This window comes from Phyllobates terribilis, unplaced genomic scaffold, assembly GCF_046119375.1.
Source record: "Phyllobates terribilis strain yellow unplaced genomic scaffold, ASM4611937v1 Scaffold_3__8_contigs__length_932513732, whole genome shotgun sequence".
Taxonomy (NCBI): domain Eukaryota; kingdom Metazoa; phylum Chordata; class Amphibia; order Anura; family Dendrobatidae; genus Phyllobates; species Phyllobates terribilis.
Genome location: NW_027362763.1, coordinates 3,638,071 through 3,661,428, shown reverse-complemented (window position 1 = coordinate 3,661,428; position 23,358 = coordinate 3,638,071). Strand labels below are relative to the sequence as shown.

At 42.1% G+C, this 23,358-nt stretch overlaps 5 non-coding genes across 5 annotated transcripts; all 5 read right to left on the bottom strand.

Moving 5' to 3' along the window:
* Positions 1–791: 791 nt before the first annotated feature.
* TRNAG-UCC (transfer RNA glycine (anticodon UCC)) lies at positions 792–863 on the bottom strand. Its single transcript has one exon. It is a non-coding gene; the product is annotated as a tRNA-Gly (tRNA).
* A 1,350-nt stretch (positions 864–2,213) lies between these two features.
* TRNAG-UCC (transfer RNA glycine (anticodon UCC)) lies at positions 2,214–2,285 on the bottom strand. Its single transcript has one exon. It is a non-coding gene; the product is annotated as a tRNA-Gly (tRNA).
* Positions 2,286–3,799: 1,514 nt separating this feature from the next.
* On the bottom strand, positions 3,800–3,871 carry TRNAG-CCC (transfer RNA glycine (anticodon CCC)). Its single transcript has one exon. It is a non-coding gene; the product is annotated as a tRNA-Gly (tRNA).
* Positions 3,872–5,220: 1,349 nt separating this feature from the next.
* On the bottom strand, positions 5,221–5,292 carry TRNAG-CCC (transfer RNA glycine (anticodon CCC)). The gene has a single exon. It is a non-coding gene; the product is annotated as a tRNA-Gly (tRNA).
* Positions 5,293–8,063: 2,771 nt separating this feature from the next.
* On the bottom strand, positions 8,064–8,135 carry TRNAG-CCC (transfer RNA glycine (anticodon CCC)). The gene has a single exon. It is a non-coding gene; the product is annotated as a tRNA-Gly (tRNA).
* Positions 8,136–23,358: the final 15,223 nt, after the last annotated feature.

The following is a 23,358-nucleotide window of genomic DNA, read 5'->3' as shown; positions in this document are numbered from 1 at the left end:
TCACACATGCCCTTGCTTGTGTGAAAAAAAGCACTTCGCTCCGTGTGTGCGCTGCTGATAGGCTGACAGATTGCACCTCCCCACTGCAAATGCGGGAAAGAGAAAAAAAAATGGAGATCTTCATTGTTCCTGCAGAGATCCATCCCCTGCCCCTCCCCCCGCCCCGCTGTACACTCAAACTGCGTATTAACATTAATTTTCATCATTACTGAGAAAAAATCCAGTTATGATTTTGGTGCACGAACAGTTATCGAACATAACCTCGAACAGCCGAATTTTTCTCAAATTGTTCGTGTTCGCCGACCGGCTCGAACACCGCCCAAAACAGCTCGAATTTGAGATTGGCAAACAGTTCGAGTAGAACAACGCTCATCTCTAAAGAAGAGAATGAGACTTAACACGAAAAATTAAAACAGACTAAAAGCATCACCAAATGTGAAAAACAATACATGCGTTGGCTGAGAATCGAACTCGGGTCAACTACTTGGAAGGCAGCGATTCTCACCACTATGCCACCAACACTTACAGAAGCCATGTTTTTTTCTTACATTTTCTGCACTAACAATACGAAATTATTAGTAAAAAGTAAGACGTGCCAGGAAAAAAAAACCCACATAAGTATTGCATTGACCAGGAATCAATCGCAGGTCAACTGCTTGTAAGGCAGGTTGCTCACCACTATACCAAAAAAGCTTAAGGTACCCAGCATTTTTTTCACATTTTCTGCACTAACCGTACAAAATTGTTAGTAAAAAGTATGAGGTGCCTGAAAAAAAAAAACACCAAAGTTTTGTATTGGCTGGGAATTGAACCCAGGTCAACTGCTTGGAAGGCAGCTATGCTTACCACTATACCACCAATGCTTACAGGGTCAGCTTTGTTTTTTACATTTTCTGCACTAACAGTACAAAATAGTTTGTAAAATGTATGATATGCCAGAAATAAAACTACATAAGTATTGCATTGGCTGGAAGTCGAACCCGGGTCAAATGCTTGGGAAGCAGCTAGGCTCACCTCTATACCACCAATGCATGAACCCACTTGACTGGTTTGGGATTTTGGCTGTGAAAACTGCTAAAGTTTTACTTAAAAAAAGAAGGACTGACTATGTCTTGAAAGAGCCAATTACTAAAAAGTTTAAAAACAAGGCAAAGCATTGTTCAAAACTCAAAGATGAATTCTTGTGAATCAGCTATGGAGCTTTTCCACCAATTCTTACAATTCTCTCAATTATTTTCACATTTTTGCCAATAAGGTAACTAAACTCTTACCAAGAAAGAAAGTACACTGTGAGCTTTAGCTCAAAAAGATTACAAAGAGTCAGCACCAGCACCAAATTACCCCTAAAGACCTCTGCCATTTTTGGCATTTTTAACACTAACTCTAAAGACAGAGGAGTTTTTGGAATCAGTTATGTAGCTTTTCCATCTCTGCCTACAAATTCTCTCAATTAGCTTTGCTTTTTGCCCACTAAGGTAGCTAAAGTGTTACCAAGAAAGAAATAAAAGCATAAGCCTTAGCACAGAAAGTGAAAAAGATTCCAAACACCACCAAATGCAAAAAAACAATGAGTTCTTCAAGAATTAAACTATGGCCTATTGTTTTAAAAGCAACTACACCCACCAGCCTAACACCAATGCCAACCCTGACATTGCTTTCATATTGGAGACTAACCCTACAAAGTGTTTAATCAACAACTGAAAAGCAGAAGATCAGTTAGATGAGACAGTTGAAAAAAAGCTAAGAAATATTCTCTTCAATTTTTTTCTCATTTTCGTGGTTGCTAAACTCTAAGAAGAAAGAAGAGCCTGAGACTTAACACGAAAAATTAAAACAGACTAAAAGCATCACCAAATGTGAAAAACAATTCATGCGTTGGCTGAGAATCAAACTCGGGTCAACTTCTTGGAAGGCAGCTATGCTCACCACTATACCACCAACACTTACAGAAGCCATGTTTTTTTCTTACATTTTCTGCACTAACAATACGAAATTATTAGTAAAAAGTAAGACGTGCCAGGAAAAAAAACCCCCACATAAGTATTGCATTGACCAGGAATCAATCACAGGTCAACTGCTTGGAAAGCAGGTTTGCTCACCACTATACCAAAAATGCTTAAGGTACCTAGCATTTTTTTCACATTTTCTGCACTAACCCTACAAAATTGTTAGTAAAAAGTATGACGTGCCTGAAAAAAAAAACACCGATGTTTTGTATTGGCTGGGAATTGAACCCAGGTCAACTGCTTGGAAGGCAGCTATGCTCACCACTATACCACCAACGCTTACAGCGTCAGCTTTTTTTTTTTACATTTTCTGCACTAACATTACAAAATAGTTTGTAAAATGTATGATATGCCAGAAATAAAACTACATAAGTATTGCATTGGGTGGAAATCGAACCCGGGTACACTGCTTGGGAAGCAGCTATGCTCACCACTATACCACCAATGCATGAACCCACTTGACTGGTTTGGGATTTTGGCTGTTAAATCTGCTAAAGTTTTACTTAAAAAAGGAGGACTGAATATGTCTTGAAAGAGCCAATTACTTAAAAGTTTAAAAACAAGGCAAAGCATTGTCCAAAACTCAAAGATGAATTCTTGTGATTCAGCTATGTAGCTTTTCCACCAATTCTTACATTTCTCTCAATTATTTTCACTTTTTTGCCAATAAGGTAACTAAACTCTTACCAAGAAAGAAAGTACACTATGAGCCTTAGCTCAAACAGATTACAAAGAGTCAACAGCACCAAATTACCCCTAAAGACCTCTGCCATTTTTGGCATTTTTAACACTAACTCTAAAGACAAAGGAGTTTTTGGAATCAGTTATGTAGCTTTTCCACCTCTGCCTACAAATTCTCTCAATTAGCTTTGCTTTCTGCCCACTAAGGTAGCTAAAGTGTTACCAAGAAAGAAATAAAAGCATAAGCCTTAGCACAGAAAGTGAAAAAGATTCCAAACACCACCAAATGCAAAAAAACAATGAGTTCTTCAAGAATTAAACTATGGCCTATTGTTTTAAAAGCAACTACACCCACCAGCATAACACCAATGCCAACCCTGACATTGCTTTCGTATTGGAGACTAACCCTACAAACTATTTAATCAACAACTGAAGAGCAGAAGATCAGTTAGATGAGACAGTTGAAAAAAATCTAAGAAATATTCTCTTCAATTTTTTTCTCATTTCCGTGGTTGCTAAACTCTAAGAAGAAAGAAGAGCATGAGCCTTAACACGAAAAATTAAAACAGACTAAAAGCATCACCAAATGTGAAAAACAATTCATGCATTGGCCAGGAATCGAACCCGGGTCAACCGCTTGGAAGGCAGCTATGCTCACCACTATACCACCAACACTTACAGAAACCATGTTTTTTTCTTACATTTTCTGCACTAACAATACAAAATTATTAGTAAAAAGTAAGACGTGCCAGGAAAAAAAAACCCCATAAGTATTGCCTTGACCAGAAATCAATCTCAGGTCAACTGCTTGGAAGGCAGTTTTGCTCACCACTATACCAAAAATGCTTAAGGTACCCAGCATTTTTTTCACATTTTCTGCACTAACCCTACAAAATTGTTAGTAAAAATTATGACGTGCCTGAAAAATAAACACACCCATGTTTTCCATTGGTTAGGAATCAAACCCGGGTCAATTGCTTGGAAGGCAGCTATGCTCACCACTATACCACCAATGCTTACCGGATCAGCTTTTTTTTTTACATTTTCTGCACTAACATTACAAAATAGTTTGTAAAATGTATGATATGCTAGAAATAAAACTACATAAGTAATGCATTGGCCGGGAATCGAACCCGGGTGAACTGCTTGGGAAACAGCTATGCTCACCACTATACCACCAATGCATGAACCAACTTGACTGGTTTGGGATTATGGCTGTTAAATCTGCTAAAGTTTTACTTAAAAAAAGGAGGACTGAATATGTCTTGAAAGAGCCAATTACTAAAAAGTTTAAAAACAAGGAAAAGCATTGTCCAAAACTCAAAGATGAATTCTTGTGAATCAGCTATGAAGCTTTTCCACCAATTCTTACAATTCTCTCAATTATTTTCACTTTTTTGCCAATAAGGTAACTAAACTCTTACCAAGAAAGAAAGTACACTATGAGCCTTAGCTCAAAAAGATTACAAAGAGTCAGCACCAGCACCAAATTACCCCTAAGATCTCTGCCATTTTTGGCATTTTTAACACTAACCCTAAAGACAGAGGAGTTCTTGGAATCAGTTATGTAGCTTTTCCATCTCTGCCTACAAATTCTCTCAATTAGCTTTGCTTTTTGCCCACTAAAGTAGCTAAAGTGTTACCAAGAAAGAAATAAAACCATAAACCTTAGCACAGAAAGTGAAAAAGAGTCCAAACACCACCAAATGCAAAAAAACAATGAGTTCTTCAAGAATTAAACTATGGCCTATTGTTTTAAAAGCAACTACACCCACCAGCATAACACCAATGCCAACCCTGACATTGCTTTCGTATTGGAGACTAACCCTACAAAGTATTTAATCAACAACTGAAGAGCAGATGATCAGTTAGATGAGACAGTTGAAAAAAATCTAAGAAATATTCTCTTCAATTTTTTTCTCATTTTCGTGGTTGCGAAACTCTAAGAAGAAAGAAGAGCATGAGCCTTAACACGAAAAATTAAAACGGACTAAAAGCATCACCAAATGTGAAAAAAAATTCATGCATTGGCCGGGAATCGAACCTGGATCAACTGCTTGAAAGGCAGCTATGCTCACCACTATACCACCAACACTTACAGAAGCCATGTTTTTTTCTTACATTTTCTGCACTAACAATACAAAATTATTAGTAAAAAGTAAGACGTGCCAGGGAAAAAAAACCCACATAAGTATTGCATTGACCAGGAATCAATCGCAGGTCAACTGCTTGGAAGGCAGGTTTGCTCACCACTATACCAAAAATGCTTAAGGTACCCAGCATTTTTTTCACATTTTCTGCACTAACCCTACAAAATTGTTATTAAAAATTATGACGTGCCTGAAAAAAAATCACACCCATGTTTTGCATTGGCCAGGAATAGAACCCAGGTCAACTGCTTGGAAGGCAGTTATGCTCACCACTATACCACCAACGCTTACAGGATCAGTTCTTTTTTTTACATTTTTTGCACTAACCTTACAAAATAGTTTGTGAAATGTATGATATGCCAGAAATAAAACTACATTAGTATTGCATTGGCCGGGAATCGAACCCGGGTCAACTGCTTGGGAAGCAGCTATGCTATCCACTATACCACCAATGCATGAACCAACTTGACTGGTTTGGGATTATGGCTGTTAAATCTGCTAAAGTTTTACTTAAAAAAAGAAGGACTGAATATGTCTTGAAAGAGCCAATTACTAAAAAGTTTAAAAACAAGGCAAAGCATTGTCCAAAACTCAAAGATGAATTCTTGTGAATCAGCTATGTAGCTTTTCCACCAATTCTTACATTTCTCTCAATTACTTTCACTTTTTTGCCAATAAGGTAACTAAACTCTTACCAAGAAAGAAAGTACACTATGAGCCTTAGCTCAAAAAGATTACAAAGAGTCAGCACCAGCACCAAATTACCCCTAAAGACCTCTGCCATTTTTGGAATTTTTAACACTAACTCTAAAGACAGAGGAGTTTTTGGAATCAGTTATGTAGCTTTTCCACCTCTGCCTACAAATTCTCTCAATTAGCTTTGCTTTTTGCCAACTAAGGTAGCTAAAGTGTTACCAAGAAAGAAATAAAAGCATAAGCCTTAGCACAGAAAGTGAAAAAGAGTCCAAACACCAACAAATGCAAAAAAACAATGAGTTCTTCAAGAATTAAACTATGGCCTATTGTTTTAAAAGCAACTACACCCACCAGCATAACACCAATGCCAACCCTGACATTGCTTTCATATTGGAGACTAACCCTACAAAGTGTTTAATCAACAACTGAAGAGCAGAAGATCAGTTAGATGAGACAGTTGAAAAAAAGCTAAGAAATATTCTCTTCAATTTTTTTCTCATTTTCGTGGTTGCTAAACTCTAAGAAGAAAGAAGAGCCTGAGACTTAACACTAAAAATTAAAACAGACTAAAAGCATCACCAAATGTGAAAAACAATTCATGTGTTGGCTGAGAATCGAACTCGGGTCAACTACTTGGAAGGCAGCAATTCTCACCACTATACCACCAACACTTACAGAAGCCATGTTTTTTTCTTACATTTTCTGCACTAACAATACGAAATTATTAGTAAAAAGTAAGACGTGCCAGGAAAAAAAAACCCACATAAGTATTGCATTGACAAGGAATCAATCGCAGGTCAACTGCTTGGAAGGCAGGTTTGCTCACCACTATACCAAAAATGCTTAAGGTACCCAGCATTTTTTTCACATTTTCTGCACTAACCCTACAAAATTGTTAGTAAAAATTATGACGTGCCTGAAAAAAAAATACACCCATGTTTTGCATTGGCCAGGAATCAAACCCAGGTCAACTGCTTGGAAGGCAGCTATGCTCACCACTACACCACAAATGCTTACAGGGTCAGCTTTTTTTTTACATTTTCTGCACTAACATTACAAAATAGTTTGTAAAATGTATGATATGCCAGAAATAAAACTACATAAGTATTGCATTGACCAGGAATCGAACACGGGTCAACTGCTTGGGAAGCAGCTATGCTCACCACTATACCACCAATGCATGAACCAACTTGACAGGTTTGGGATTATGGCTGTTAAATCTGCTAAAGTTTTACTTAAAAAAAGGAGGACTGAATATGTCCTGAAAGAGCCAATTACTAAAAAGTTTAAAAACAGGGCAAGGCATTGTCCAAAACTCAAAGATGAATTCTTGTGAATCAGCTATGGAGCTTTTCCACCAATTCTTACAATTCTCTCAATTATTTTCACTTTTTTGCCAATAAGGTAACTAAACTCTTACCAAGAAAGAAAGTACACTATGAGCCTTAGCTCAAAAAGATTACAAAGAGTCAGCACCAGCACCAAATTACCCCTAAAGACCTCTGCCATTTTTGGCATTTTTAACACTAACTCTTAAGACAGAGGAGTTTTTGGAATCAGTTATGTAGCTTTTCCACCTCTGCCTACAAATTCTCTCAATTAACTTTGCTTTTTGCCAACTAAGGTAGCTAAAGTGTTACCAAGAAAGAAATAAAAGCATAAGCCTTAGCACAGAAAGTGAAAAAGATTCCAAACACCACCAAATGCAAAAAAACAATGAGTTCTTCAAGAATTAAACTATGGCCTATTGTTTTAAAAGCAACTACACCTACCAGCATAACACCAATGCCAACCCTGACATTGCTTTCGTATTGGAGACTAACCCTACAAAGTGTTTAATCAACAACTGAAGAGCAGAAGATCAGTTAGATGAGACAGTTGAAAAAAAGCTAAGAAATATTCTCTTAATTTTTTTTCTCATTTTCGTGGTTGCTAAACTCTAAGAAGAAAGAAGAGCCTGAGACTTAACACGAAAAATTAAAACAGACTAAAAGCATCACCAAATGTGAAAAACAATTCATGCGTTGGCTGAGAATCAAACTCGGGTCAACTACTTGGAAGGCAGCGATTCTCACCACTATGCCACCAACACTTACAAAAGCCATGTTTTTTTCTTACATTTTCTGCACTAACAATACGAAATTATTAGTAAAAAGTAAGACGTGCCAGGAAAAAAAACCCCACATAAGTATTGCATTGACCAGGAATCAATCGCAGGTCAACTGCTTGGAAGGCAGGTTTGCTCACCACTATACCAAAAATGCTTAAAGTACCCCGCATTTTTTTCACATTTTCTGCACTATCCCTACAAAATTGTTAGTAAAAAGTATGACGTGCCTGAAAAAAAAAAACGTTGATGTTTTGTATTGGCCGGGAATTGAACCTGGGTCAACTGCTTGGAATGCAGCTATGCTTACCACTATACCACCAATGCTTACAGGGTCAGCTTTTTTTTTTACATTTTCTGCACTAACATTACAAAATAGTTTGTAAAATGTATGATATGCCAGAAATAAAACTACATAAGTATTGCATTGGCCGGGAATCGAACCCGGGTCAACTGCTTGGGAAGCAGCTATGCTCACCACTTTACCACCAATGCATGAACCAACTTGACTGGTTTGGGATTATGGCTGTTAAATCTGCTAAAGTTTTACTTAAAAAAAGGAGGACTGAATATGTCTTGAAAGAGCCAATTACTAAAAAGTTTAAAAACAAGGCAAAGCATTGTCCAAAACTCAAAGATGAATTCTTGTGAATCAGCTATGGAGCTTTTCCACCAATTCTTACAATTCTCTCAATTATTTTCACTTTTTTTGCCAATAAGGTAACTAAACTCTTACCAAGAAAGAAAGTACACTATGAGCCTTAGCTCAAAAAGATTACAAAAAGTCAGCACCAGCACCAAATTACCCCTAAAGACCTCTGCTATTTTTTCCATTTTTAACACTAACTCTAAAGACAGAGGAGTTTTTGGAATCAGTTATGTAGCTTTTCCACCTCTGCCTAAAAATTCTCTCAATTAGCTTTGCTTTTTGCCAACTAAGGTAGCTAAAGTGTTACCAAGAAAGAAATAATAGCATAAGCCTTAGCACAGAAAGTGAAAAAGAGTCCAAACACCACCAAATGCAAAAAAACAATGAGTTCTTCAAGAATTAAACTATGGCCTATTGTTTTAAAAGCAACTACACCCACCAGCATAACACCAATGCCAACCCTGACATTGCTTTCATATTGGAGACTAACCCTACAAAGTGTTTAATCAACAACTGAAGAGCAGAAGATCATAGAATCATAGAATCATAGAATGGTAGAGTTGGAAGGGACCTCCTGGGTCATCTGGTCCAACCCCCTGCTCAAAGCAGGATTCACTAGATCATCTCAGACAGATGTCTGTCCAGCCTCTGTTTGAAGACGTCCATTGAAGGGGAACTCACCACCTCTCGTGGCAGCCTGTTCCACTCATTAATCACCCTAACTGTCAAAAAGTTTTTTCTAATATCTAATCTGTGTCTCCTCCCATTTAGTTTCATCCCATTGCTTCTAGTCTTTCCTTGTGCAAATGAGAATAAAGATGATCCTTCTACAATGTGACAGCCCTTGACATATTTGTAGACAGCTATTAAGTCTCCTCTCAGTCTTCTTTTTTGCAAGCTAAACATTCCCAAATCCTGCAACCGTTCCTCATAGGACATGGTTTGCAGACCAGTCACCATTCTGGTCGCTCTTCTCTGAACTTGCTCCAGTTTGTCTATGTCTTTTTTAAAATGTGGTGCCCAAAACTGTACACAGTATTCCAGATGAGGTCTGACCAAAGAGGAGTAAAGACCGATAATGACTTCACGTGATCTAGACTGTATGCTTCTGTTAATACATCCCAGAATTGTATTTGCCTTTTTTGCTGCTGCATCACACTGTTGACTCATGTTCAGTCTATGATCTATTAGTATACCTAAGTCTTTTTCACATGTACTGTTGCTTAGCTCTATTCCTCCCATTCTGTATATGCTTTTTTCATTTTTATTGCCCAGATGTAGTACTTTGCATTTTTCCCTGTTAAAAACCATTCTGTTGGTTGCTGCCCACTGCTCCAGTTTATTTAGGTCTTTTTGAATCCTCTCTCTCTTTTCTCTAGTATTAGCTATCCCTCCTAGCTTTGTGTCATCAGGAAATTTAATCAGCTTACCCTCAATTCCTTCATCTAAATCATTGATAAAGATGTTGAACAATACAGGTCCCAGGACGGAGCCCTGTGGTACCCCACTTGAGACATTCATCCAGCTGGATGTGAAGCCATTTACAACCACCCTTTGAGTCCGATCACTAAGCCAGTTATGAATCCACCTAACAGTTGCCTGGTCCATTGCATACTTAGTCATTTTTTCAATAAGGATGGTGTGAGATACTTTGTCAAATGCTTTGCTGAAGTCAAGATATACTATATCTACAGCATTTCCCTGATCCACCCAGTCAGTGATTCTGTCATAGAAGGAAATTAAGTTAGTCTGACATGACTTGTTAGTTACAAACCCATGCTGACTCTGGTTAATCACTTCATTCTTATCCATGTACTTACATACATGTTGTTTAATAATTTGTTCAAAGATCTTTCCTGGTATAGAAGTCAGACTCACCGGCCTATAGTTCCCTGGGTCCACCTTCTTCCCCTTTTTGAAGATAGGAACAACATTTGCTCTTCTCCAGTCTTCTGGGACTTCTCCTGTTCTCCAAGAATTTTCAAAGATTATGGAGAGTGGTTCTAAAATTTCTTCTACGATCTCCTTCAGTACTCTGGGGTGTAATTCATCTGGACCTGGAGACTTGAACTCATTTATGTTAGCTAAATATTCCCTCACAATCTTTCGGTTTACAGATAACTTGGATTCCTCTATTCCTTTAAAAGGACAGTGAAGATCAGTTGATGTTACATTTTCTTTCTGAGAGAAAACAGATGCAAAATAGGAATTAAAAAGTTCGGCCTTCTCAACATCCTCTCTTACCATTTCTCCATTTTCATCCTGTAAAAATCCTATAGCATCTTTGACTTTTCTTTTACTTTTGACATACCCCCAAAATCCTTTTTTATTGCTTTTGACATCTCTTGCAAGCCTTAATTCATTGTCAGCTTTAGCTAACCTGATACGTGCCCTGCAGGATCTGCAGACTGCATTATAATCTTCTTTAGATATGCCTCCCTCTTACCATTTAATAAACATTTCTTTCTTTCTTTTTAGCATGTGTTTAAGTTCTGTGTTCATCCATCCTGGTTTCCTTAAATGCTTCCCATTCTTCCTACTTTTCGGGATTGTTAACGATTGTGCTTTGAGAATCTCATTTTTAAAAATTTCCCATCCTTCCTGGACATTTTTGTCCTTAAGGACATCCAGCCATTGGATCCCTCCTATTCTCTTTCTGAGTCTCTTAAAATCTGCCTTTCTAAAATCTAACCTTGAAGTTTGAGTCTTCACATGTCTTCCTCCTCTAGTTATCCAAAATTCTATAATAGCATGATCGCTGCCTCCTAGGGTCCCAGCCACCTTTACCTCCTCAACCATTTCCTCCCTGTTTATAAGGATTAGATCCAAAGTAGCAGATCCCCTTGTTTTCTCCCCTACCTTTTGGAAGATAAAGTTGTCAGCAAGAGAGGATAAGAATTTGCTTGACCTGTTAGTTTTACTTGAGAGAGATTCCCAACAAATGTCTGGATAGTTGAAATCTCCCATGACCACTACGTCATATTTTTTGGAGAACTTGGTCATTTGATACATAAAGAGTTCATCCATATCTTCAGCTTGCCCAGGTGGCCTGTAGTAAATGCCTACAATGGTGTCCTTTCCGTTGTTCTCTCCTTGTATTCTTACCCAAACAGTTTCCACAGAACTCCCAGTCTCTGAAGCTTCAATCTCTGTGCAGATATACGCTTTTCTAACATACAATGCAACACCTCCTCCTCGTTTATCAAGTCTGTTTCTTGCAAATAAGTTGTATCCTTTTAGCCTTTTATTCCAATCATGTGTATCGTCCCACCAAGTTTCAGTGATTCCAATGACATCATATTCCTTTTCCTGCATTAGTAGTTCCAATTCTCCTTGTTTGTTGCCCATGCTTTGTGCATTTGTATAAAAACATTTTAGTTTGTGATTGGTTTCTCTTCCTCCCATATTTTTATTATTTAAATTGTTTTGTCTTTGTTCTTCTTTTCCACTTCCAGTAGCAGAGATCTCAATAGTATTTGTCAGCTGTATGGCTTTTTCTGGCCTTTTGCTTCCCTTCCCACATTGTTCTAGTTTAAAGCTCTTCTGATGAGTGTAGCAAGGCGACTTCCAAATACATGTTTTCCAGTCTTCGTAAGGTGCACCCCATCTCTAGCAAGTAGTCCATCGTATAGGTAATTCATTCCGTGATCCAGAAATCCAAATCCTTGTTGACGGCACCATCGACGTAGCCAGTTGTTCACCTGTAGAATCTTATTCCACCTCATTGTTCCATGGCCATCCACTGGGAGGATGGATGAGAAGACCACCTGCGCTCCCAATTCTTTCACTTTCTTGCCTAAGTCTTCAAAGTCACTGCAGATGGTTTCCAGGTCCTTTCTTGCGGTGTCATTTGTCCCCACATGTATTAGCAGGAATGGGTAGTGATCTGTAGGTCTGAAGAGTCTTGATATCCTGTCAGACACATCTTTAATTTTTGCTCCTGGAAGACAGCACATTTCTCTTGAGGTTATGTCTGGTCTGCAGATAGCGGCCTCTGTTCCTCTTAACAGGGAATCCCCCATAACCACCACTCTCCGTTTTTTCTTCACAACATTCTTCGTTCTCCATCCAGGAGTATTCTGAGGGCTTACAAGGTTATTCATTGCTGGCAAAGTCTTATTTTGCTGTATTTCTTCATGGTTCTCCTGCGTGAGAGCCTGGTACTGGTTCCTGAGCAGTATGGGTGCTGACTGCCTCTCGATCCTCCTGCTTCTGTGGGTCACATGCTTCCATTCCTCTGTTTCGTCAGGTGCAGTTCGAATTTCTTCTCGTTCTGAATCATGAAGAGATAATTCTGCTCTGTCTAAGAACTCTTCACCTTCCTTAATGATTTTCAAGGTAGTTAACCTCTCTTCTAGATTTCGCAACTTTTCCTCCAACAGGGACACAAGCTTGCATTTCTGGCATGTGAAATTTGGCTTTTCCACTGGCAAGTCTGTGAACATGTAGCAGGATATGCAGCTCACCAAATGGCTCCTGGACTCTTCCATGTTCTTATTGTTAATGTTCTGAAAACAGTGAAAAAAGCTTAAAAAAAAAAGCTTCAAAATGCGGTTTACTGATGTCCTCTTTTCAGCTCCAACAGCCAAAATCCAGTGTTCTTTGAGCTCTCGGAGACTCTTCACTTACCCCAAAATGCAGTGGGAATATGCAAATTATCTCCTCAGGACTCCTCCCCTGGACTCTCATCAGTTAGATGAGACAGTTGAAAAAAAGCTAAGAAATATTCTCTTCAATTTTTTTCTCATTTTCGTGGTTGCTAAACTCTAAGAAGAAAGAAGAGCCTGAGACTTAACACGAAAAATTAAAACAGACTAAAAGCATCACCAAATGTGAAAAACAATTCATGAGTTGGCTGAGAATCAAACTCTGGTCAACTACTTGGAAAGCAGCTATGCTCACCACTATACCACCAACACTTACAGAAGCCATGCTTTTTCCTCACATTTTCTGCACTAACAATACGAAATTATTAGTAAAAAGTAAGACGTGCCAGGAAAAAAACCCCACATAAGTATTGCATTGACCAGGAATCAATCGCAGGTCAACTGCTTGGAAGGCAGGTTTGCTCACCACTATACCAAAAATGCTTAAGGTACCCAGCATTTTTTTCACATTTTCTGCACTAACCCTACAAAATTGTTAGTAAAAAGTATGACGTGCCTGAAAAAAAAAAACACCGATGTTTTGTATTGGCCGGGAATTGAACCCGGGTGAACTGCTTGGAAGGCAGCTATGCTCACCACTATACCACCAATGCTTACAGGGTCAGCTTTTTTTTTTTACATTTTCTGTACTAACATTACAAAATAGTTTATAAAATGTATGATATGCCAGAAATAAAACTACCTAAGTATTGCATTGGCTGGAAATCGAACCTGGGTCAACTGCTCGGGAAGCAGCTTTGCTCACCACTATACCACCAATACATGAACCCACTTGACTGGTTTAGGATTTTGGCTGTTAAATCTGCTAAAGTTTTACTTAAAAAAGGAGGACTGAATATGTCTTGAAAGAGCCAATTACTAAAAAGTTTAAAAACAAGGCAAAGCATTGTCCAAAACTCAAAGATGAATTCTTGTGAATCAGCTATGTAGCTTTTCCACCAATTCTTACATTTCTCTCAATTATTTTCACTTTTTTGCCAATAAGGTAACTAAACTCTTACCAAGAAAGAAAGTACACTATGAGCCTTAGCTCCAACAGATTACAAAGAGACTACAGCAGCACCAAATTCCCCCTAAAGACCTCTGCCATTTTTGGCATTTTAAACACTAACTCTAAAGACAGAGGAGTTTTTGGAATCAGTTATGTAGCTTTTCCACCTCTGCCTACAAATTCTCTCAATTACCTTTGCTTTCTGCCCACTAAGGTAGCTAAAGTGTTACCAAGAAAGAAATAAAAGCATAAGCCTTAGCACAGAAAGTGAAAAAGATTCCAAACACCACCAAATGCAAAAAAACAATGAGTTCTTCAAGAATTAAACTATTGCCTATTGTTTTAAAAGCAACTGCACCCACCAGCATAACACCAATGCCAACCCTGACATTGCTTTCATATTGGAGACTAACCCTACAAAGTGTTTAATCAACAACTGAAGAGTAGTGTTGAGCCACCCCCGTAGTGTTCAAGTTCGGTTCGGTTCGTCGAACACCCGTGTGTTCATCGAACTGTTCGTCGAACACCTTCGAACACCGTTAAAACCAATGGCAGGCAAACAAAAACACATAGAAACACATAGAAAACACCTTAAAAGGTGTCCAAAAGCTGACAAACTGCTCAGAAGACATAACTAACACATGGAAAAGTGACAAGTACATATAGTCATGCGAAAATAAAAGAGGTGGAGGAGTAAAAGGAGGGGGAGACACAGATATAGGCATGTCATGCCCTTCTAAAATCCAAAAAGTGAGAAGCCGACACGGCCAGTCCGCTCCTGCCCGTGCCACCTCGTGTCGCCGGGTTTGTGCCAGAGCCGCGGTGAACCCTGACGGCCAGCCCCCCTCTCCCAATACTGGTGCCTGTCCGCTGGTGGGTCGAGCGAGCCCCCCTGTGGTGGAGGCAGCTCTAAGCTTTTTAATTTAAATTGTCTCTCTAATTTGAATGAATACACTTTAAATCCATTTACAAGGATCTATTGGAGGGCAAGTCTCATGCCAGCAGCCGCGTAATTCCAGCTCCAGTAGCGTCCACTAAAGCTGCTGCAGTTCAAAAGCTATTATAAGGATCGAGCTCGGCTGTCCACCGCAAGGCATCCTACTGCCAGTCCCAGCCCCTATGCCTTGGGGTGCATCCTGATGCTCTTCACTGAGTATCCCGTGGTCCCGAAGCATTTCCTTTGAAAAAATTAAGTGTCCAAACTACAGGTGGTGTAGCTTGCTTAACAGCCGGGATAATCCGCTGACTAGCAGACACTGCTACTAGGCACAAAGTATTTCCTGGGCTAGATGCAGTTAAAAATTTGTAATTAGATACTCTCGTTGGATGCTGAGAAAGCATTCCATAGAGTCTCCTGGCACGCCATATATGATTCTCTTAAAAGCTTGGGGTAGGGGTCTAGGGGACCCTTTTATAGCCAAAATCACGGCCCTGTATCACAATACGTCACCTAGGCAGAAGATAAATGGAACTGTAGCACCCTGAGGGCTCGGTTGCTACAGAGGTATTGCACCTCACCCAGAGGTGTGATATCTCACTCTCAGGTAAGGATGGAGTGTGGGTCAGGACCCGACACCTGCATGCATTACACCACATTGCCGTGGGGCAGGGCGACCAATATGCCCCTGAGATGGGCACGACAGTCCCTGTCCCTGGCTGGAGTGGGGGGAGGGAACACTGAGGAAGGGGAACCCTGTAGTGCAGGAGCAGGGAGGAAGCAGTTCCTGGGTGCATTGAGAAGGGAGTATAAAAGGTGAGCACCATCTTAGTTCAGTGCAGAGAAGTCTGAGCAGAAGTGGCAGGGAGCAGGGGCTCTGCATGAGCTCTGCTCCGGAGGCGGGCCTAGTAACAGAGGCCCAGGCCTGGAAGAGGGAGAAGGAAGGAAGAGGAGCGGAGAAGGCTCCAGGAACGAGGAATGAAGGGATCCCAGGGGTGCGGACGGGCGAGTCGCCACCGCACGCCCGAATCCACCTGCGTGGAGGGGTCAGGCCAAAGGGGGAGACTGGTCCCCGAACTAGTGGAGGCAGGAAACTACCCTCAGCTAGAAACCGGAGGCTCTGACATTTTATGTGGCACAGCCCCTCGCTACACCCGCTAGGAAGGCACCACATAGGGTCAGGGAAACTGGCGCCAAGTTTACCAAGAGGAGGCCCGAGGCAGCCGGACAGAAGTGTTGGTAAGAAAGGCCAGACAAAGGACACACAAAGGGGGTCCTGTGAAGCGCTCCAAAGTTATCTGGGAGTTGTCTGAGCCCCTCACCTGGTGAGCACAGTACGACGTGGGCAGCCGTTACCTGCAGACGTGGTCTGGATAATAAGAACTGTGAGTAAAGGCCCTGAACTGCATCACTGACTCCGTGTCGTTACTGCTGCTGCCCTGCACCATCACCCCCATCCTCCGCATACACTGCCCTGAGGCTCTACTCCTCCCGTGGGGAGTTATGCTACGCTCTGCTGCACCCACAACACCAGCCTCAGCGGTCTGCCCTGTAGCGGCAGTTCACTCTGACCGCAATCCACGGGTGGCGTAGTCGGACATTTAAACATCAAAACCACATAAATAGTTCCGCCACTGGTTTGACCAACCTGAGCCACGGAACCGGGTCGCCGCCACGAAGACTACAACCACCAGCATCCACCAAAAAGGGTCCGGCTTCGGGTGTCCCAAGGCCCAGGGGGTGCATCAGAACATTTTCATCACCTTTCACAATCACCAATGGGACAAGGCAGGGATGTCCTCTGTCCCCTCTCTTATACATCCTAGTGACGGAGCACCTGCTCTCATCAATTCGCCATAACCCCAATATTAGGTGGATTGAGGTGGGAGGCACCGAGTACAAGTGCTCTCTATTTGCTGATGATGTCCTAGTATATATCACTCAATCACATATATCCATCCATGCTGTTATGGCTGAAATAGATCACTTTGTTACATGGTCAAATTTTAAAATCAATGCAGCGAAGTCTGAGGCCCTCGATGTTTCCCTCCCCAAATCCATATAGGATTCCATCCAGTCCAACTTTCCCTTTGCCTGGCCCTCACAGGGTATCAAATACTTAGGAATTCCTATTCATAGAGACCTCTCCCATCTATGTTATCTTAATTTTGGGCCCTTTATTGAACAACTCCATACAGACCACGGTGGGCAAGTTAGAACTGTAAGATTCACTACGTGAACCACTGGTGTTTTGTGGAAAAGCACATGTACACTGTGTTCCAAATTATTATGCAAAAAGTGTTTAGGAGTGATAAGGGAAGAATTTGTTTGTTTGTCAGTTAAACTCATTGATGGTGATGTGTGTCAGGGCTCTTTATATCACTGTAAGCAATTGCAGACACCTGTGCTAATTAGTTTGGCAGGTGTGTCCAATGAAAGGCAAGACTACTTAAGAAGGCTCTCTCACATTATTAAGCAGCCTACATTTTCTGCCAAAATGGGAAAGAAAAAGGATGTGTCGGCTGCTGAGAAGCAACAAATTGTGGAGTGTTTAGGTCAAGGCATGACTACAATCAACATTGTGCGATGATCAGGATGAAGTGTCTTGGCAATCAAGAAGTATGTAGCTGATTCACAGTACACACGTGTGCGTGCTGATAAGGGCAAATTGAGGACTCTTTCCTACAGGCAATTACGTCAGGTTGAAAGAGCAGCGGCAAAAAAGCCTTGTCATAGCAGCAGACAAGCTTTTGAAGCTGCTTGTGCCTCCAACGTCCCCCGAACAACAAGATGCAGGGTCCTTCAGAGGTTTGCAGCTGTGCATACGCCATCCTGTCGACCTCCTCTATCCACTTCACACAAGCAGAAACGGCTCCAGTGGGCCAAACATTACATGAAGACTGATTTCAAAACTGTTTTGTTCACGGATGAGTGCCGTGCAGCGCTCGATGGTCCAGATGGATGGAGTGGAGGATGGCTGGTTGATGGACACCCCACGCAAACACGGCTACAGCGCCAACAAGGAGGAGGTGGAGTAATGTTTTGGGCTAGAATCATAGGGAGAGAGATTGTCGGCCCCTTTAGGATCCCTGAAGGCGCTAAAGATGAACTCCATAATGTATGTGGATTTTCTCAAACAGCACTTCCTGCCATGGTTCAAGAAGAAGAACCGTGTATTTCACAGCAAGATCATTTTTCTGCATGATAATGCACCATCTCATGCTGCACATAAAACATCTGCATCTCTGGCTGATATGGGCATAAAAGGGGACAAACTTATGGTGTGACCCCCATGCTCCCCTGACCTCTACCCCATTCAGAACCTTTGTAGCATCATTAAAAGGAGTGTCTATGATGGCGGGAGGCAGTTCACATCTAAGCAACAGCTCTGGGAGGGTATTCTGTCCTCATGCAAAACAATTGAAGCAGAAACCATCCAAAACCTGACAAATTCAATGGACGAGAGAGTTCAGAAGCTCCTTTCGAACAAGGGGTCCTATGTGAAAATGTAACATCACCTAGAATAAAGTTTTGAGTTGAAAACTGTTTGATTTCAGTTTCTAACAACCTGCTAATGCTTATAATTTCAAAAATGACCATTTTTTTGGTCTTTATTAAAATGAAAAGGTTGATCGAAAAGTGTGGGGGATCTAAGAGTGTGGCAACCCAGTAGTCATGATTACTTCGAATTCTGACAATATGAGGGTCATGCTGCAGGTAGTGCAGCAAGAAGGCACTTATGTGTCTTGCGCATCTCGGAGCCCCAAAATTATTTTCCGGGCTAGATGCAGCTAAAAATTATTATTAATTTTAAATCTGGTGAAGCTTTAGTATAGATGGCCTAATAGGATCAGTGCTGCACACTGCTACAAAGCCCAAATTATTTTCCAGCCAAGATACAGATAAACATGATTAGTAATTTGAAAGCTTAAAACCGTTGGTAGGGTGATTTTAACCAATCATCAAGCTTTTACTCTCCCCAGGATGACACAGGGGTAGAAAAGTCATTTCGGATCCATGATTTGTTCATCTTTATGAACGTGAGTCTGTCTACATTATCAGTGGAGAGCCGCGTGCGCTTATCTGTCAGCACACCACCAGCAGCGCTGAACACACGTTCAGACAGAACGCTGGCTGCGGGGCATGACAAGATCTCCAAGGCGTAAGTGGCTAGCTCCGGCCATTTATCCAGATTGGAAGCCCAAAAATAGCAAGGGTCCAGTGACACAGTCGTGGCTTCAATGTTTACTTGGAGATACTCCTGTACCATCGTCTCTAGGCATTGACTATGTGTCAGACTTCTTGTCTCCTGTGGCCTTGCAAAGGATGGGTTAAAAAAGTGGTGAAATGATTCCGCAAAATTGATGTTACCAGCAGATACTGTGGTTCTGTTACGGTTTGAGTGCTGAACACTTGACGGTCCCACGGTTGGCAAGTTGGAACTGTGAGATTCACTACGTGCACCACTGGTATTTTGTGGAAAAGCACATGTAAGATTCTGCAACAGTCTCTGCTGATACTCCTGCATGCGTGCATCCCTTTCTATGGCAGGAATAATTTCTGCAAATTTACTTTTGTACCGGGGATCTAACAGTGTGGCAACCCAGTAGTCAGGATTATTTCTAATTCTCACAATTCGAGGGTCATGTTGCAGGTAGTGCAGCAAGAAGGCACTCATGTGTGTTGCGCATCCAGGAGCACCAAGTCCCTGTTGTGTTGGTGGCGAGGTAACAATCATGCTTCCTTCCTCTGTCCTCTCCCCCCAACCTCGCACAACAAAAATGTGATCAAGGTCTCCCTCATCTGATGAGTCTTCCATCAGTTCGTCCTCCACTTCTTCCTGGGCTGCTGCACCTTCCTCACTAGTTTGGCTGCTACCATGCGCCCTGGTAAAACCATCTCCCCCACCCTCACATGCCTGCCGCCTTGGTGCTGCCGACCGTCTGGACCTTGCAGATGTTAGCCCTTCCGCATACAACTCCTCCTTCTCTACTTCCTCCACCTCCTCTTGTGCCACCACCTGACTCCGAATTCTGTTTAACATGTGCTCCAGCATGTAAATCACCGGAATAGTCATGCTGATAATGGCATCGTCAGCACTAAACATCTTCGTCGCCATTTCAAAACTGTGCAGAAGGGTGCATAGGTCCCTGATCTGAGACCACTCCTCCAGCGTGATTTGCCCCACCTCTGGAACTCGTTTGCCCAGGCTATACGTCAGAACGTATTGCACCAGGGCTTGTCGGTGCTGCCACAGTCGCTGCAACATGTGCAGAGTTGAATTCCACCGGGTAGGCACATCGCATTTTAGCCAGTGAAGTGGCAGGCCCAACGACTTCTGTAGAGATGTAAGTCGCTGAGCTGCGGGATGCGAACGGCGAAAGTGAGCACACAGCGACCGTGCCCTCTGCAGAAGGCCATCTAGTCTGGGATAGTGGGCTAAAAATTGCTGGACAACCAGGTTCAACACGTGAGCCATACAAGGCACGTGTGTGACATTGCCCCGGCGAAGGGCCGCACCCAGGTTTGCAGCACTGTCGCACACGGCTTTCCCTGGTTTCAGGTCCAGTGGAGACAACCATTCATGAAATTGGTTCTCCAGAGCTGACCACAACTCCTCAGCTGTGTGACTCACATTTCCCAGACATTTCAATGTAAAAACCGCCTGATGACGTTGAGCCTTACTGCCAGCATAGTAAGGAGGTGTGCAGGATCCCTTCTGCGCAGTTAGAAAGCTTGTGGCATGACCAGACAGGCTTTGGGTGCAGGTGGAAGACCGAGAGGAGGTTGAGGAGGCAGAAGCAGTGGAGAAACTTTGACATAAAGAGGATTGACGCACAACTCGTGGGGACGGCAAGACTTGGACAGCAGCCCCTTGTCCTGCTGTCACCATAGTTACCCAGTGCCCAGTCAGCGACATGTAACGCCCCTGTCCATGCCTACTCGTCCAAGTGTCTGTGGTGAAATGCACCCTGTCACACACAGAGTTTCTCAAAGAAGCGGTGATGTTGTGTGCGACATGCTGGTGGAGCGCAGGCACACCTTTCTTTGAGAAGTAGTGCTGACTGGGCATCTGGTACTGGGGCACTGCGACGGACATAAGGTCTCGAAAATCCTCTGTGTCCACCAGGCGGAAAGGCAGCATTTCTGTAGCCAAGAGCTTGCAGATGGTGAAATTCAACCTCTTAGCTTTCTCATGGCTAGGAGGAAATGGTCTTTTACTTGTCCACATCTGAGGGACCGAGGGCTGGCTATTGTGCTTAGACGGGGTTGATAAGGGTGTCCCCGGCAAACTGCCGGTCTGTGAGGAAGATGCAGGCGGACATGTTAGGTTGCCTTGATCCAAAGGTGGTGCTATCGATGTCGGACAGCGCTCAACACCAGCTGGTGTTACCGCCTCCAAAGAAAATGATGACCTGCCAATCACGCTGGCTGTTGCGGGTAAAGAGGTGGCAGGTGTGCGCCCCAAAACAGGTGTGACTGCTGTCACCCCAGTCACAGAGGATGAAGAGGCCGCGGATGCACAAGATATGGCAGACGGTGGTTGGCCCGGCCGGCTAGGCCGCATTGTAGCACACTGAGCTTCCCACTGCAACTTATGCTTCATGTCCATGTGCCGGTTCATGCATGAAGTACTCAAACTATGTATTTTTTGGCCTCTACTTAGCTTTTGCTGACAAATGTTACAGATAACATGAGTTGGGTCATCTTTATCGATCTGAAAAAATGCCCAGGCTATGCAAGGCTTAGCACCCATGCGACCTGAAGAGCCACCACGACTTGTGGTGAGAGGCAGAGTTGTGTTTGAGGATGCAGTTGTTGACGTGCTTCCAGTACTACGTCTCTGTCCAGAAAGGCGCAACCTGACCTCGTCGTCACTAGCATCTTCCTCCACCTCCTCTGCTGACCTCATCTCTTGGCTGACTGTGGGTTGACAGTAAGTGGGATCTCCAACCTCATCATCATCACCCTGTGCGTTATCACACCCGTCGTCCTCAGAGCCAACCTGTTCCTGCCCTGACAAAAAACTAAAGTTGTCGCTCCAATCAGGTATTTGAGTCTTATCATCGTCTTCCTCATTGTCTCCACCAACAGGAGTTACAGTTTGGGAATGAGGGTCTACATTATGGTCAGAACCTTCTGCGTCTGGTCCTGGATCCGACTCATAAAGATTCTGGGCATCAGTGCAGATCATTTCCTCGTCTGGATTCACAGAAGCGCTGGAGTCAACCTCTGATTCCCAGGCTATAGTATGAGTAAACAGCTCTGCAGACTCAACCATCTGTTCTACCTCATACTCAGACGGGCAGCTGGAGATTTGGGAGCTGTGAGGAAGCAAGTGCGATTGGGGTGACACCTTTGAGGACTGGAGTATTTGTGATGTTGAAGTTGATGTGGAGGAGAGCCCACTTAAAGGAGCACTTGATATCCGTTGAAGCACCTGCTGTTTTTGTGCCTCATCTGGAATTTGTAGCAATTGGCGTGGCCGTAAGAAAGGGATCTTATCACATTGTCCGCTAAAAGAAGTAGACATTTTAGTTTGGCTGGAAGATGGTCTTTCTTCTGCAGATGTTACTGTTGCTTTAACACCTACCCCACGGACACAACCTTTTTTCCCCTTCCCAACACGCCTATTCCCCTTTCCACCAGCAGAAGGCCTTTTTCCACTCATTTTGATGGTTAACTAATTAACAACTCTGGAGTTGTTTGCACAAAAAAACAATGGATGGGAACCGAGCAGAGCTGAGTGGCCAAACTGTGGTATTAGGCCAAAACTATTGGCTGGGTTAGATGCAGAAAAAAATTATATTCAATTTGCAACCTGATGGAGGTCAGTATAGATGGACTAATAGAGAAAGTCCCACACACTGCTAGAAGGCCAAATATTTTTTCAGAGCTAGATGCAGATAAAAATTATTTTTAAATTGCAACCTGATGGAGGTCAGTATAGATGGACTAATAGAGAAAGTCCCACACACAGCTAGAAGCCCAATATTTTTTCAGAGGTAGATGCAGAAAAAAATTATTTTTAATTTGCAACCTGATGGAGGTCAGTATAGATGGACTAATAGAGAAAGTCCCACACACAGCTAGAAGCCCAATATTTTTTCAGAGGTAGATGCAGAAAAAAATATATTCAGTTTGCAACCTGATGGAGGTCTGTATAGATGGATTAATAGAACAAGCCCCCCACACACAGCTAGAAGCCCAATATTTTTTCAGAGGTAGATGCAGAAAAAAATATATTCAGTTTGCAACCTGATGGAGGTCTGTATAGATGGATTAATAGAACAAGTCCCACACACAGCTAGAAGCCCAATATTTTTCAGAGGTAGATGCAGAAAGAAATATATTCAGTTTGAAACCTGATGGAGGTCTGTATAGATGGATTAATAGAACAAGTCCCACACACAGCTAGAAGCCTAATATTTTTTCAGAGGTAGATGCAGAAAAAAATATATTCAGTTTGCAAC